The following is a 13,666-nucleotide window of genomic DNA, read 5'->3' as shown; positions in this document are numbered from 1 at the left end:
TTCTAACTGTATACACCTGTTGAGCATCCCCAAATCACCTATGCTCAGCTCCAGAGCCAGACAAATTCCACAGGACAAAGAGACATTTACAACTGACAGCAAGTGAAAGGAATTTGGGATTTGATTTGAGTACAAGATGTTTGATGAACTTTTACTGTGAGGTAGAAGCTACCGCAGTTTAGCATTGCCGCTGCAGTCTGCACTGGTTTTAAGATTATCTAGGACATGAAACTTATAAGGATTACACAAACATAAATGTGTTTGGCAACAGCTTGAAGCTAACACTAAAGAGACACCCATTTATTCATTGTAACACCTCCAAAACTCCAGATGAACAATCCAGAGAGAAAATCTGCAAGCACACAAATTACCATGCTATTTATTAGTAAATACAGCTATACATTGTTGGAAAGTGTTATTTTTCTATAAAACAAATGCTGTGCCTAGAAATTCTGTCCATGAATACAATGAGCAGAAATGGTCTGGGAATAGGTCTGGCATACTGCTGGCAATGCAACACAGCTCCTGCTCCGGTCATACAAGGACTCGATAGCCCTGTGCAAAGGGCCCCAGACCCCCCACACACGTACACACAAACACACACACACACACCCACACACACACACACACACAGGATACCATGGGGAGACTGTTGAATGCCTTCTCCAGATCCACAAAGCACATGTGGATGGTTTGGCAAACTCACATGAACCCTTTGAGCATCTGGCGGAGAGTATAGAGCTGGTCCAGTCTTCCGCGGCCAGGACGAAAACCACACTGCTCCTCCTGAATCTGAGGTTCGACTATCGGTTGGAGTCTTCTCTCCAATACCCTGGAATAGACCTTACCCAGGAGGTTAAGGAGTGTGATTCTCATGCAGTTGGAACACACCTTCACTTTTCTTAAATATAGGAACCACCATCCTGGTCTGTTAATCCAATGATACTGTACCTGACTGCAACACCACATTGCAAAGGCATGTTCATATTCATTTAGTGTCCTTTAACTATCTAGATCTTGCCTAGGTTGCTTTACAGAGTAAAACAATAAACACTGCTGCCCCACAGAAAGAGTGAAAAGTTAGTCTGAATAAGGAAATGGTATATGGTCTCATTTATATATTGCTTTACTACCTTCAAGACCCTCAAAGTGCTTTTACATTAGGCATCAAAACTGCTTTGAACTGCTTACCTTTAGATCAATGGACAAAGATTCTACCAACTGAGCTACTGTAAATCAATCTTTTTAGAGAGTTAGCTTAGTGACAGATCGTGTATGAGGTGGGAGAGAATTCCAGTGTCTGAGACCAGCTCCAGCAAATGAACAATTATCTAACTTCTTGTGAGCCTTTATGAGGAAGACCCTGGGATGAGTTCTGTCAAGACGATGGCAACTGGGGATTATAATAAACAAACAAATAAACAAACAAACAAGCAAACATCCACTTAAAAAAGTAAATATGTATCACATATTGTTTTAATAATAGTTTTTCTATCACTAGCCAGTTTATTTCAGTTCTGTAAGCATCGGTTTGTTTATCTATTTATTATTATTATTTTTGTATCTTATATGTCAATAAATCAGGAATTAAACTCTTGCCAATCTGATTTCCTTCACGACAGTATCTGACCTTAAGATCAAACCAAGGATCTAGGCCACCTGTGATACCATATTGTGACAGAGTGATATAAAGTGAGGGCACATCACACATGAAAGAGATGGATGTCTGCAGGTTGCATCAACACTCACCAAATGGAGCAGGGAGTGGTCAGTGTGCTCGCCTCTGAGAAACAGCCAGGGACCAGTGGGAGGAGGTGTATTTATAAACAGAAACTTGTGATCACAAGTTAGTCCACAAAATGTTTAAAAGGAGGGACTTGAGAAGGTGACGTTACTTGGATGAATACCTGTGAGGTTTGTGAGTTTACAACCTCACAAGAATCCATCTTGTGCAACTCCAACTGTTGGGCCTGATTCACCAATGGCACAGAGATTAAATCAACCACAGGGCATCATTGTAGTTTGACAAAACACCCAAACAAAGCAAAACAAACATGGCAATGCACTTAGGTCTATTTTTAGCAAAAATGCACACTCTTTTGTTTAAAAAATAAAATTACAAAAATAAAATGTCTTTTATCTGGTATTTAGTTAGTAACAAACATACCTACATTCAGTGGCGAGGCGTCCATTTCACCCTTGGGTCTTCAGTGACGTCCCACTTACAAATTACAACTCCTCAGTATAGGCTAGTCAAGTAATACTGAATTTCAGGAGCATTTAAAAGCAATAAGCATACATTGCATTGACAATTAAGAGTAGTAAACTAAGTTCACTGATACTGTTACAAATAAAAAAATAAAAATGCAATTTAAATATGCCAAACAAAATGCCCCAAAAATTATGCTGTTTAAGATTAAACAAGTCTGTCTAATAAGTTGCGCAATGTCGCCGTTTCATATAAGACACCAACCAAACAAAAACAAAACAAAAAGTAAACAGATAATATACATATTTTGACAATAGGCTGTGCGACAGCAAATAACTGAAAATGTGCCGCAGCTGAGATTGAACGAACTTTAGTGTAGTTTTAATTGAGGTGACTTCAATGCTCCACGATATTATTAACATTATAAACTCACTGTTTCATTGTGGAGCTCCGTCTCCCTGCGTGCCGCTGAACTGCAGGTCCGCTTGAGTGTGGTATTTGGCCGTGGCTGCTTTTCTTGTTTTCTCTTCAAGGTTGCCATTTGCTTGTGGGATACCAAGGTACTTTTAACTGTCCTAAGTGTCTGCTATTGATCCTTCTAGGAGTGAAACCCCTTCTGTGTGGACCACCTTCCCTCTCTTTGTCAACTTCTGGCTGCACTTCTCAAGCCCGAATGACATTCCAATATCTGTGCTGTAGATCCTGGTGCTGGATTAGTGAGTTCGCTCATTCTTAGCGTACAGCTTGATCCATGTAGAGGAGCTGACTGATTGTGGCATCATTCTGGAGTGGGTATCCATAGCCAATGTTGTTGATAATTTGGCTGAGGGGGTTCAGACCTATGCAGAACAGCAGTGGGGACAGTGCATCTCCTTGGTATATGCCACATTTGACAGTCACTTGTGCAAGTGGCTTGCCATTGGCCTCAAGTGTGGTTTTCCACAACCTCATCTAGTTAATAAGGAAGGTTCTGAGAGTCCTGTTGATGTTGTACAGCTCCAGGCATTCAGTGATCCATGTGTGTGGCATTGAGTCGTAGGCTTTCTTGGAATCAATCCAGGCAGTGCACAGGTTGGTCTTAAAGATTCTGCAGTCTCATTTGACTGTTTGGTCTAACAGGAGCTGGTGTTTGGCTCCCCTGGTATCTTTGCCGATGCTGTGCTCTCATGTATTCATCCATGTATCCACTTATCTTAGATGATGCCTGAGCTTCCATGTTGTGGAGTGACAGGTTATTGGCCGATAGTTGTATGGGGCTGTACGCTTTGAGGGATCCTTCTGGATCAGGATCGTACGACCTTGGGTTAGCCATTCAGGGTGAGTCCCATCCATTAGCAGCTGGTTCTGCCTTTGTTCAGTGTGATATTATTGGGGCTTTGTACCCAATCTTTGGCTGGGGAATTGATGGTAACTTCACACAGTAGTCCACACAGAAGGGGTCTCCCTCCCAGAAGGGACAATAGCAGACACTGAGGACAGTTACAAGTACCTTGGTATCCCACAAGAAAATGGCAACCTTGAAAAGGAAACAAGGAAACACTTACGCCCTGCCAGTAATTAGATACCCAGCAGGAATCATAAGCTGGCCAAAAGAGGAGATACAGACCACAGATGTTAAGACCCAAAAGTTCCTGACCATGCGTGGCAGGTTCCATCCCAAATCCAGCACCCTGAGACTGTACGCGAGCCGTAAGGAAGGAGGCCGAGGACTAATGAGTGTGAGAACCACAGTCCAGGATGAAACATCCAAGATCCATAAGTACATCAAGGACAAGGCCCCAACATATGATGGGCTCAGCGAATGTCTCAGACAGTGGAGCGCAGAGGAAGTGGTGCTGGAGGAACCATCATGGAAGGAGAAGCCCCTGCACCAGAACATAACTGAAGCGGCTAATATCAAGAAATCCTACCAATGGCTTGAGAAAGCTGGACTGAAGGACAGCACAGAGGCACTCATCCTGGCTGCACAGGAGCAGGCCTTGAGCACCAGAGCGATAGAGACCCAGATCTACCACACCAGACAATACCCAAGGTGTAGGCTGTGCAAAGAGGCCCCTGAGACAATCCAGCACATAATTGCAGGCAGCAAGATGCTGACAGGGAAAGCATACATGGAGTGGCATAACCAAGTGGTGGGCATAGTGTACAGGATTTATTTGTGCAGAGTACAGACTGGAAAACCCAAGATTGAGCGGGGAAACACCTCCAAAAGGTAGTGGAGAATGATCGAGCCAAGATCCTGTGGGACTTCCAGATACAGACTGACAGAATGGCGATGGCAAACCAACCGGACATTGTGGTGGTGGATAAACAACAGAGCAAAGCCATTGTGGTGGACATCACAGTACCAAGAGATGGGCAAATCAGGCAAAAGGAACATGAGAAACTAGAGAAATACCAGGGGCTCAAAGAAGAGCTGGAGAAGACCTGGAAGGTGAAGGCATCAGTGGTGGCCATGGTCATCGGAGCACTTGGGGCTAGAGGAGTGGCTACAGCAGATCCCAGGAAAAACAGACAAACTCAATCCAGAATATGTATGTGTATATATATATATATATAAGTGTGTGTGTATATATATATATATATATATATATATATATATATATATATATATATATATATATATTCTTTTCTTCATAAGCATTTTGCTTAGCAAGTAGTGGATTTTCATTAACAATTGTGTTTTCTTTGAAAAAAAACAAAACAGAACTTTCTTTTTTTTCTTTTCTTTTTTTTTTTTCGCCTGCATGTAATGACAGTGTATTTCAACAGTAAATTGGTGCATAATGAAAGCCAGTTCACTGCAGCCTATAAGCGTATATTAATGATTGTGATTGGAGTGGTTAAAAGAGCACAGAGTAACGAATGTGCTGTCAGCTGTGGACATACAGCACAATTACAAGGACATGAGTATAATGCGTAGCAGACAGTATGAGATGAAATATGAAGTATCAGTGGTATGACAGTAAACAACAGATGGTGTGGGATTGTCCTGGAAGTCATCTTTACAACTAATGAGCCGCTGTAACTGCCTCCCATACAGCCACCAACCAGCCGCAATGTGCCCACCAAAGCTTTTATTAGCACAAACTGACACTGACGATGGAGATGAAGGGCTGGACCAGATACATGATCAATCAAATAGCGTTATTCATCCAAGATTGACAATTTAAGTTTTTGATTGTGAAAAGTCAAAAAATTACTGTGACAAAATATTATAATTTTGACTTTGGAGTGCATGTGGTGTTGCTCATTTCTATATAAAATATATAAGAAAATCTGGGCCTACTTAAAGTGATAGCATGTAACTTTCTTGGGAGGGAAACTGAACTGCATGTTTCCATGAACATATAAAGTTAAAACCATACTTTGGAACATTCTCCATGGAGATAGATACGTTTTATCCCATACTGTGGAATATTATGGCAGAAGGCATAACATTTCCATGGAAACAAGCAGCCTCTCCTCCAGGCCAAGTAAGCATGTTTTTTTCTGTTTTTCAAAAAAAATATATATATATATATATTAGTACATTTTGGCCAAAAATACACACTGGGGCTTTTAATAGTAGATAGTAATGACATCAGTGAAATTTAAAATTGACATTCTCAAACAGACAAGGGTCTGCCATCCTTAAAGGACACATATTTAGAAAAAAAAATTGCTTTGTTCACTCTGATTTCAGTAACCCTCTGGAAATATTTCTTCACCACTGAACCTCATAGAATATGCAGTATGGATTTTCCCAGGATTGTTGGTAGGACAAGTAGAAACCTTGTGATGCAACAACCCTCTTCTCCCCATGGTAATTCCCTCTGCTGCTAGTAGATAGAGCCCTACAGAATAGGTACAATCCTCCACCAAAGGAGGATTGAGTGTGGATACCTGTTACACCAGTCACACTATACCCAATCAATCATCCCCCCTTTTCACCACCACCAGTACACACCTACTGCTCTGTACTTTCTTAATTCTCCAATTTTATTTTCTTAATCAACGATACACAGAGCATTCGGTAGCATTGTGTAGCCACTTTTGTACACATGAAAAACTTACCACTTGCTAATGTGATCTGCAGCTATCCATACCAGAGGCCAACAGCAGGCAGCACTTTGTTGTGATGACATTTACGGTGACATCAGCTCCTATTTGACGCAGACGAAGTTTTGTAACAGGAAAGTCACTGGACTTGTCCCTTTTATTAAGTCATTGCAGGGCAATTTAGCAACTTAAAATGTCCAAAATATCACATAATGATCCACAGGTGTCACTGATTATAACTATAGAGCAAACACAAGCACACTCTTCTTTAAGGAAGTTATTTATTTATTTATTTATTTTTTGGTGAATATGCAGTTTACATCTAAATAGCAGTGTAACTCCCCTCTTTAGACCAGTCACTCCAGCCCCTCTCCCACTTGTTTGCCTGACAGTGTAAACTAAGAGTGTATGTGGACTATTACTGCACTGCGAGCTGATCTATATGTATGATCTGTGGCCACTGGGAGCCCTGACATCTGCGCAGTGCCTCACTCTGCTCCACAATGTGAAATGTTGATGAGACTGAGCCCACCAATCAATAGCTTCACCTTGGGAGCGCACTATTTTTACACAGTGCTCAGGGGAAGAATAGCACTTGATTTGTGCATTCATATTTACACAGAGATAACATATGGAATGAAACATGAAGGGCTGCTGGGAGTATGTTTATGATAAGCAGTAGTGAGCGTGGCCTGGTACATTCTACAGAGCCAAAGAGCTGTGTTGAAAGGAGGAATTCTTTGGTACAATTTGCTGCTACTGATTAGGGATGTTTTGACCCGGTCTAGGATGTAGTTAACATGGCTCAATATCGAAATCCCAAAAGTGTTTTATTTCACAATCTAGGGCCATATAACAACGACAAAGAGTAGAGAAAACTGCACTTATGTCGTAAGATCTGATGAAGCAACGAAGGGTGTTGAGAACAGGGCGACAGGAGCAGCATGACCAGAGCAGCAAGGCATGTTGGCAGGTGCACAATGGCAGGAGCAGTGAGATGACAACAGCACGGCTAGAGCAGGATGAAAGAGGCAGCAAGGTGAGAGTTGGATCGCAGGGACAGAAAGGTGGGTGCAGGATGGCAGGGGCAGGATGACAGGATCAGTGAGGTAAGAACAGTATGGCAGGAGCAGCGTGACAGGGACAGTAAGGTGGGTGCACAATGGCAGTGAGAAGTGGCAGATGAAGGGAGACCGTAAAGACAACCATCTGAAGTTGTCTAGATAAATTTGAGGTTCAGTTAAAATATGAGATATGCAGATTGTAAAATTAGTATAGTGAGTTTGTGGAAGCAGTCATAATAATTTCAATTCAGATGGTTTGTTTGCTGCTAATTTCCTTTTAGGTACATTATTTTTTGTTTTTTTTTTGTTTTTCTACCGATTCCAATCCCACGATGGTAATAAAAAAAAAATCCAGGTAGGCTCCATAGTGGTCCGTGGGTGTTTACTAGTCTGTGTGGTCTATATTTGTACTATACTACTGATATAGCTCAAGATCATTCTAAAGGTATTCGGGAAATACTCATTTATGTCCTGTGAATGTGACCTTTTGGTATTGATACTACTTGATTGATATACTAGTTTTAGTATTAGTTGGTATACTTTCAACAACCCTGCAGTTCAATAAACGTTCATGAAATGGGATATGGAAGTGTGAATTTCATTTTAGAGTTGTGTTTTGTTTTCAAATATAGTGCGTTAGCCCGAGTAATATTGACTCCATATTAGAATCCAAAGACACAGTCACCTTGTTGTTTGGAGAGAGATGCATTGTTCTCTCTGCAGGGACATATGCAGCAGTGATTAAAACTTGCTCCAGCAGTGGGCCCAGATCTTTTCATTTATTATACTCAATAGTTAGACCTTATGAAGCTAAGAAAAGTCCTCGTCATCACTTTGCCATCTACTCTTACCAAAAAGACCCAGGTGAGATGTTCTGCTTGAAGTTTGAATGGAGCTGCATCAATGGACTTTAAAGGTGGCGTATTATGCAAAATTGAGTTTTTAGAGCTTTCTACCATATATAACACCATTCTCATACCTTTCATACATCATCCATGCATGTTTGATTAATTTAGCAATCTCTCCCGGGCCCTGTTGGAACACTTCTTACTGTTAGCTGTGTTATTCTATCCAATGCTCAGCCCATATGCCTACATCATTTATGCTCTCAAAAGGCAATTTTCCATAAATATACAAAAGCATGATACAAACAATACAGTACAACTTCACAAACCTGATGTGATGTGCAGTAGTTTCTTTAGCAGAATGTACGTCAATTGTAATGTGATAGCACTCAGAGGGGGGAGTGACTTAGCTTACAAAACATGTTAAAATGTGTTTGGCAAATACAACATTTTCATAACATTTAAGACTATAAAAGATAACAGTGACAGTGTGACCTAAATATGTAATGTGTTAGCAATTAATACCCCGTAGAAGTGTAATGGTGCGTTCACACCGGGGCCTCAGGGGTGTCGAGTTTACATGTAAAGTCTCTAGTGAACATACGTCTTGGCCGCCCTGCATTTCTACGGCACGTTTTCAAGCGTCAGATGATGTGCTACCTCAAGAAATTTACATAATGTACCTTTAATATTGTTCATTTGATGTGTTAAAATCTATATTTTTAAACTATACATATATAACCTGAACAAAAACAAAAAACAAAACAGAGCAACAGCTTTGAGTGAACATCTCATTTCAATGGTGTTTAGTGCACATACAGTGGCTTGTAAAAGTACTCATCCCCCTGGAACTTTTTCAAATTTTGTCAAGTCACAACCATAAATTCATGATTTTTTTTTAGTTTACCATAGCATAAAATGGTACATAAGTGTGAAGTAGAAAGAAAATTATAAACCATTTCCAGATTAAAAAAAAAACAAACAAACAAAAAAAACCCTGAAAAGTGCAGTGTACAAAAGTATCCAGCCCCCCTAAGTCAATACTTGGTGGAACCGCCTTTTGCTGCAGTTACAGCTGAGAGTCTTTTGGGTTATGTCTTCACCAGCTTTGCACACCTACAGACTGAAATCTTTGCCCATTTTTCCTGCAAAACAGTTCAAGCTCTGTCAGATTTGATGGAGACGGTTTGTGAACTGCTGTTTTCAGATTTTGCCACAGATTCTCTATTGGATTTAGGTCTGGACTTTGACTGGTCCATTCTAACAAATGAATATGTTTTGCTTTAAACCATTCCATTCTCGCTTTGGTTTTATGTTTAGGATCGTTGTCCTGCTGGAAGGTGAACCTCCGCCCCAGTCTCAAGTCTTTTGCAGACTCCAACAGGTTTTCTTCTGAGATTGCCCTGTATTTAGCTCCATCCATCTTCACATCAACTCTGACCAGTTTCCCTGTTCCAGCTGAAGAAAAGCAGCATGATGCTGCCACCACTGTGTTTGACTGTGGGGATGGTGTGTTCAGAGTGATGTGCAGTGTTAGTTTTCCTCCACACGTAGTATTTTACTTTTAGGCCAAAAAAGTTTATTTTGGTCTCATCAGAGCAGAGCGCCTTCTGCTACATGTTTGCTGTGTCTAAACATGACTTCTGGTGAACTGTAAACGAGACTTCTTATGGATGGTTTTCAACAATGGCTTTCTTCTTGCTACTCTTCCATAAAGACCAGATTTGTGTAGTGCATGACTAATAGTTGTGCTGTGAATAGATTCCCCAACCTGAGCTGTGGATCTCTGCAGCTCTTCCAGAGTCACTATGAGCCTCCTGGCTGCATCTCTGATGAGTGCTCTTCTTCTTGTTCGTTCTCTAAGTTTTGGAGGACGGCCATGTCTGGGCAGGTTTGCAGTTGTGTCATACTCTTTCTATTTCCATATGATTAACAGCATATTTGCATTTATACTGAGACAAGATTACACACAGGTGGACACTTTTTAGTCATTAGGTTAACATTCAGTCTTTTCAAAATCATCAGGCAACTTCTAAAAGCAATTGTTTGCATTCAAGAAAAAGGAGACTGAATACTTTTGCACACTGCACTTTTAAGTTTTTATTTATTTATTTTTTTTAATTTGGAAATCTTGTAAAATATTTCCTTCCACTTGACACTTCTGTGCTATTTTGTGTTGCTCATTCTCATAAAATACTAAGAAAATGTTTTTACATTTGTGACTTGTGAATATGTGAAAACGTTCCAAGGGGATGAATACTTTTGCAACCCACTGTATACATTATTATGATGAGAATAAACTACACAAAATATATTAGGAAGGATATAATACACACTCCAAAATCAGATCTTAATTTACCTCTGCGTCATTTGAAGTGTACTGTTACTGTTCCATAATTGCTTGAAGAAAAAGTAAAAAACATACACCTATTTAGTTTAAGTAATAAGTGCAATAAAACCAGCTCAAACAGGAACTGTAATCTTTGCCGGCAACAGTGTTGTACGTGAGGCAGTTTAAATAATGCTAAAACCATATCTGCTTATGTCTATAGTCACAGTGAAACCAATATGTGTTTAATTGTATAAAATGACATAACCCAGTGGAACTCAAGGGGGAGACAGAGTAAATGTGCAGGATTAGTTAAACGTGCATGTATCTAACTCCAGGTTTCTCCAGATGAGGAACCAGCAGTCTGACAGCAGAGTATAGGAGCTGAATGTGCCTGTGCTCTGTTGTGGGGAGATTATTGGCAGCAGCCTAAGTTATGTCCAGCCCTGTCAGAGCACAGGCGGTGTGAGCCCACTTCTCCACGGGGACCAATACAGTATGTTTCTTTGGCCAGATGGCTATCTGCATGGCTTTGTACATGTCAGCGTCTTAAACGGGAGTGTGTGCAGCAGATAAGTCTCAGAGCACAGAGCACAGAGCAGGACCAAGTCTAACAAAGGCACTGTGAAAACTGCTCTACATGAGACACATGTTTCATTGATTTCTCTTTGCATGGAGCTATTAGTGAAGGCCAGGACACGCCCAAGTCTGCCCTGAAGGTAGAAGATCCATTTATTGTGTTTCTTATATTTCCTAACTCATAGCACAGACACACTGTACAGTATGGCCCAAAACAGTACAACTGTATGGTGTGGTCATCAAGATGTCCAGCAATGTCCTGGGCTGTTCTCTAGCCTGAGTGCAGGAGGGGGGACAGAAGGGTCCTGGCTAAACCATCTATGCTAGAATATGAGCTGATCCACTCTGTGTATGAATGCTAGCCCTGTACATGTGGCCTCCATCTGTATATGTGTCATACACCTGTACTGTATTACATGCTTCCTCCACCTACTGTATATTGTTTTATCATATTTTTATACCTGTGAGTTACTCACACTTCACCTGCTATTCATGTGGACCAGAACTGTACTTACCAATCATTGTTTACTTTTTTTATGTTTTACTTTACCATGACAACATGCACTTTCCTCATTGTGACAAATAACGGTTGTTTTACCTTACATACAACCTTATATAGTATTGGACTGTTATTCTTCATGTTTGATCACTGTTCTTTTTGCTCTGCATTATCACAGTAAGAATGGCTTTCATGCTGTATTTGAGCTTTTGTGGCCAGGTAATTTATCTTGTGGATTAATAAAGTTTTCTGAATCCTCAGGATTTTAAACGTATGCATGTCGACATCAACATATTTATAACAAATCTATATTGTTTAAGTAAATATGCCCATGATTTAAGATGTATATTCAGTAGTCACTGTGTGGTGTCAGGTAAATGAAAACCCATTAATGTGTGTAATTATATATTTTCTATACAATACATAATGGCACAATATATAATGGCTGATGAACAGTTGGATACACATATACAATAGATTATTAGACTAATTTCAAAGAATACATTTTAACTGTAAAACATAACTTTGACTTTTTCACTGAAATTATCCAGATAATTCTAGTAAAGGTGTATGGAGTTTAGAAAAAGAAAAAAGACATGGCATCACAAAGTGAAACAGTGTTTTCAGTTTGAGAGAAGAACTCAGTTTAAACATGCAGAATCTGTGAGTTAAACATATGTGAATGAAACAAAACACTATGCTTTTGATGAGGAAACAACACTATTACATAGATCAGAAAATAGCGTAATATTGGCCCCTTAATCTACATGTAAGTGTTTTCTGTCTGAGCTCAAATAAGGACACTGATCCAAACGAAGCCATTCACACGTGATCTGTCTGCGTTTCAGGACCAGGATACAAATGAACAATAACATACACATATGTAAGGCTGAGAAGTGCATGTATATCCGCAGATCTACTGTCATAATGGATGAAAGGCGGCGCACAGACTGCCCCGTGCAAATACAATAGTAACCGCACATTCAATCGGTCTCTATTTGCTCCTTAACATGAATGGGGTCTACTTCAAAGTCATCCGTCTGCTCCATAACGTTAACGCGCGGCTTCGCTCTGCTCCCGTCTGCGCAGTGATGCCGAGCCGGGGGCGGGCGCTCGGACTGTTGACTGACAGCTCTCACCCCCCTTTCCTTCTCGCTCTCATTATCCGTACCGTAGCTATTTTTCTCTTAGCTTTCTGTATGCAATCTGCATCTCTGCCCTCCTTCGCTAACGGAGGTGGGCAGAGTTCCCAGCGCTGGTGCATCTAGCAGGTGCAGCCTCTCCCTCTCCTCTCTCTCCTTTCTCGCTTGTCCACCGCGCTCTGTCTGTGCTCGCGGTTTTTTTTTTTCCTCCCATCCATTCGTCTCTCGGCAGCAGCGGCTTGAGGGAGGCAGCTAGATGGTGATGGTGCGCGCGCGGTGCCATCGGAAAGGATAGCCGCATCACGGGACGTCGCTCTCCCCCACGCACGCCGGGGGCTGGGGGCTTGTGCCACTGTCGCAAGTTTTTATCCCGACGCGGGTCGCTAATCCATCTCCAAGAAGGGCATCCGTGGATAAAAAGGACGTACAGGGAGCTACGGGAATCAGAGCACCAAAGCAAGTGGATTGAGGTTTGAGCAAGCAGCGCCTGGAAACATCTAAAACTATTGGGTAGCTTACAAACTGACCTCTTTCTTGTTTGTGCTTTGTCTCATTGGATGCTCGGAAAGCAAATGAATACAGGGATGTTTGCAGCCGATTGAAGCTCTTTGCAGGCTGGAAGTGCTTGATGCGGTATTAGCGGGCGGTGAGACAGCAGGGCGCTGAGCGGACAGCTCGGGGAAATCTGATCCAGGAGCAGCCGTCGCAGTCGCAGTAGATTTTTCCCCTCCACTGCGTGACAACACCCTTCAGGCTCTTGTTTCTGCCTGTCTACCTTTGCACTTGGAGTTTTCACTCGACTCTGTGGAGGACGCGTAAAGTGCTTATAAATGGGCTGTTGGAAGGCAATGACTATAGTGGATAATCCTCACAGAGTGTTCGACAGACGCTGAAAACACCCCCTCTGACAGGAGCAGGTTTTGGAGAGCAAGAGGACACTGACTTCACTCTGAGAAAC

The sequence above is a fragment of the Periophthalmus magnuspinnatus genome, chromosome 15 (genome assembly GCF_009829125.3).
Source record: "Periophthalmus magnuspinnatus isolate fPerMag1 chromosome 15, fPerMag1.2.pri, whole genome shotgun sequence".
Classification (NCBI taxonomy): Eukaryota; Metazoa; Chordata; class Actinopteri; order Gobiiformes; family Gobiidae; genus Periophthalmus; species Periophthalmus magnuspinnatus.
Note: the sequence above shows the minus strand (reverse complement) of the source record.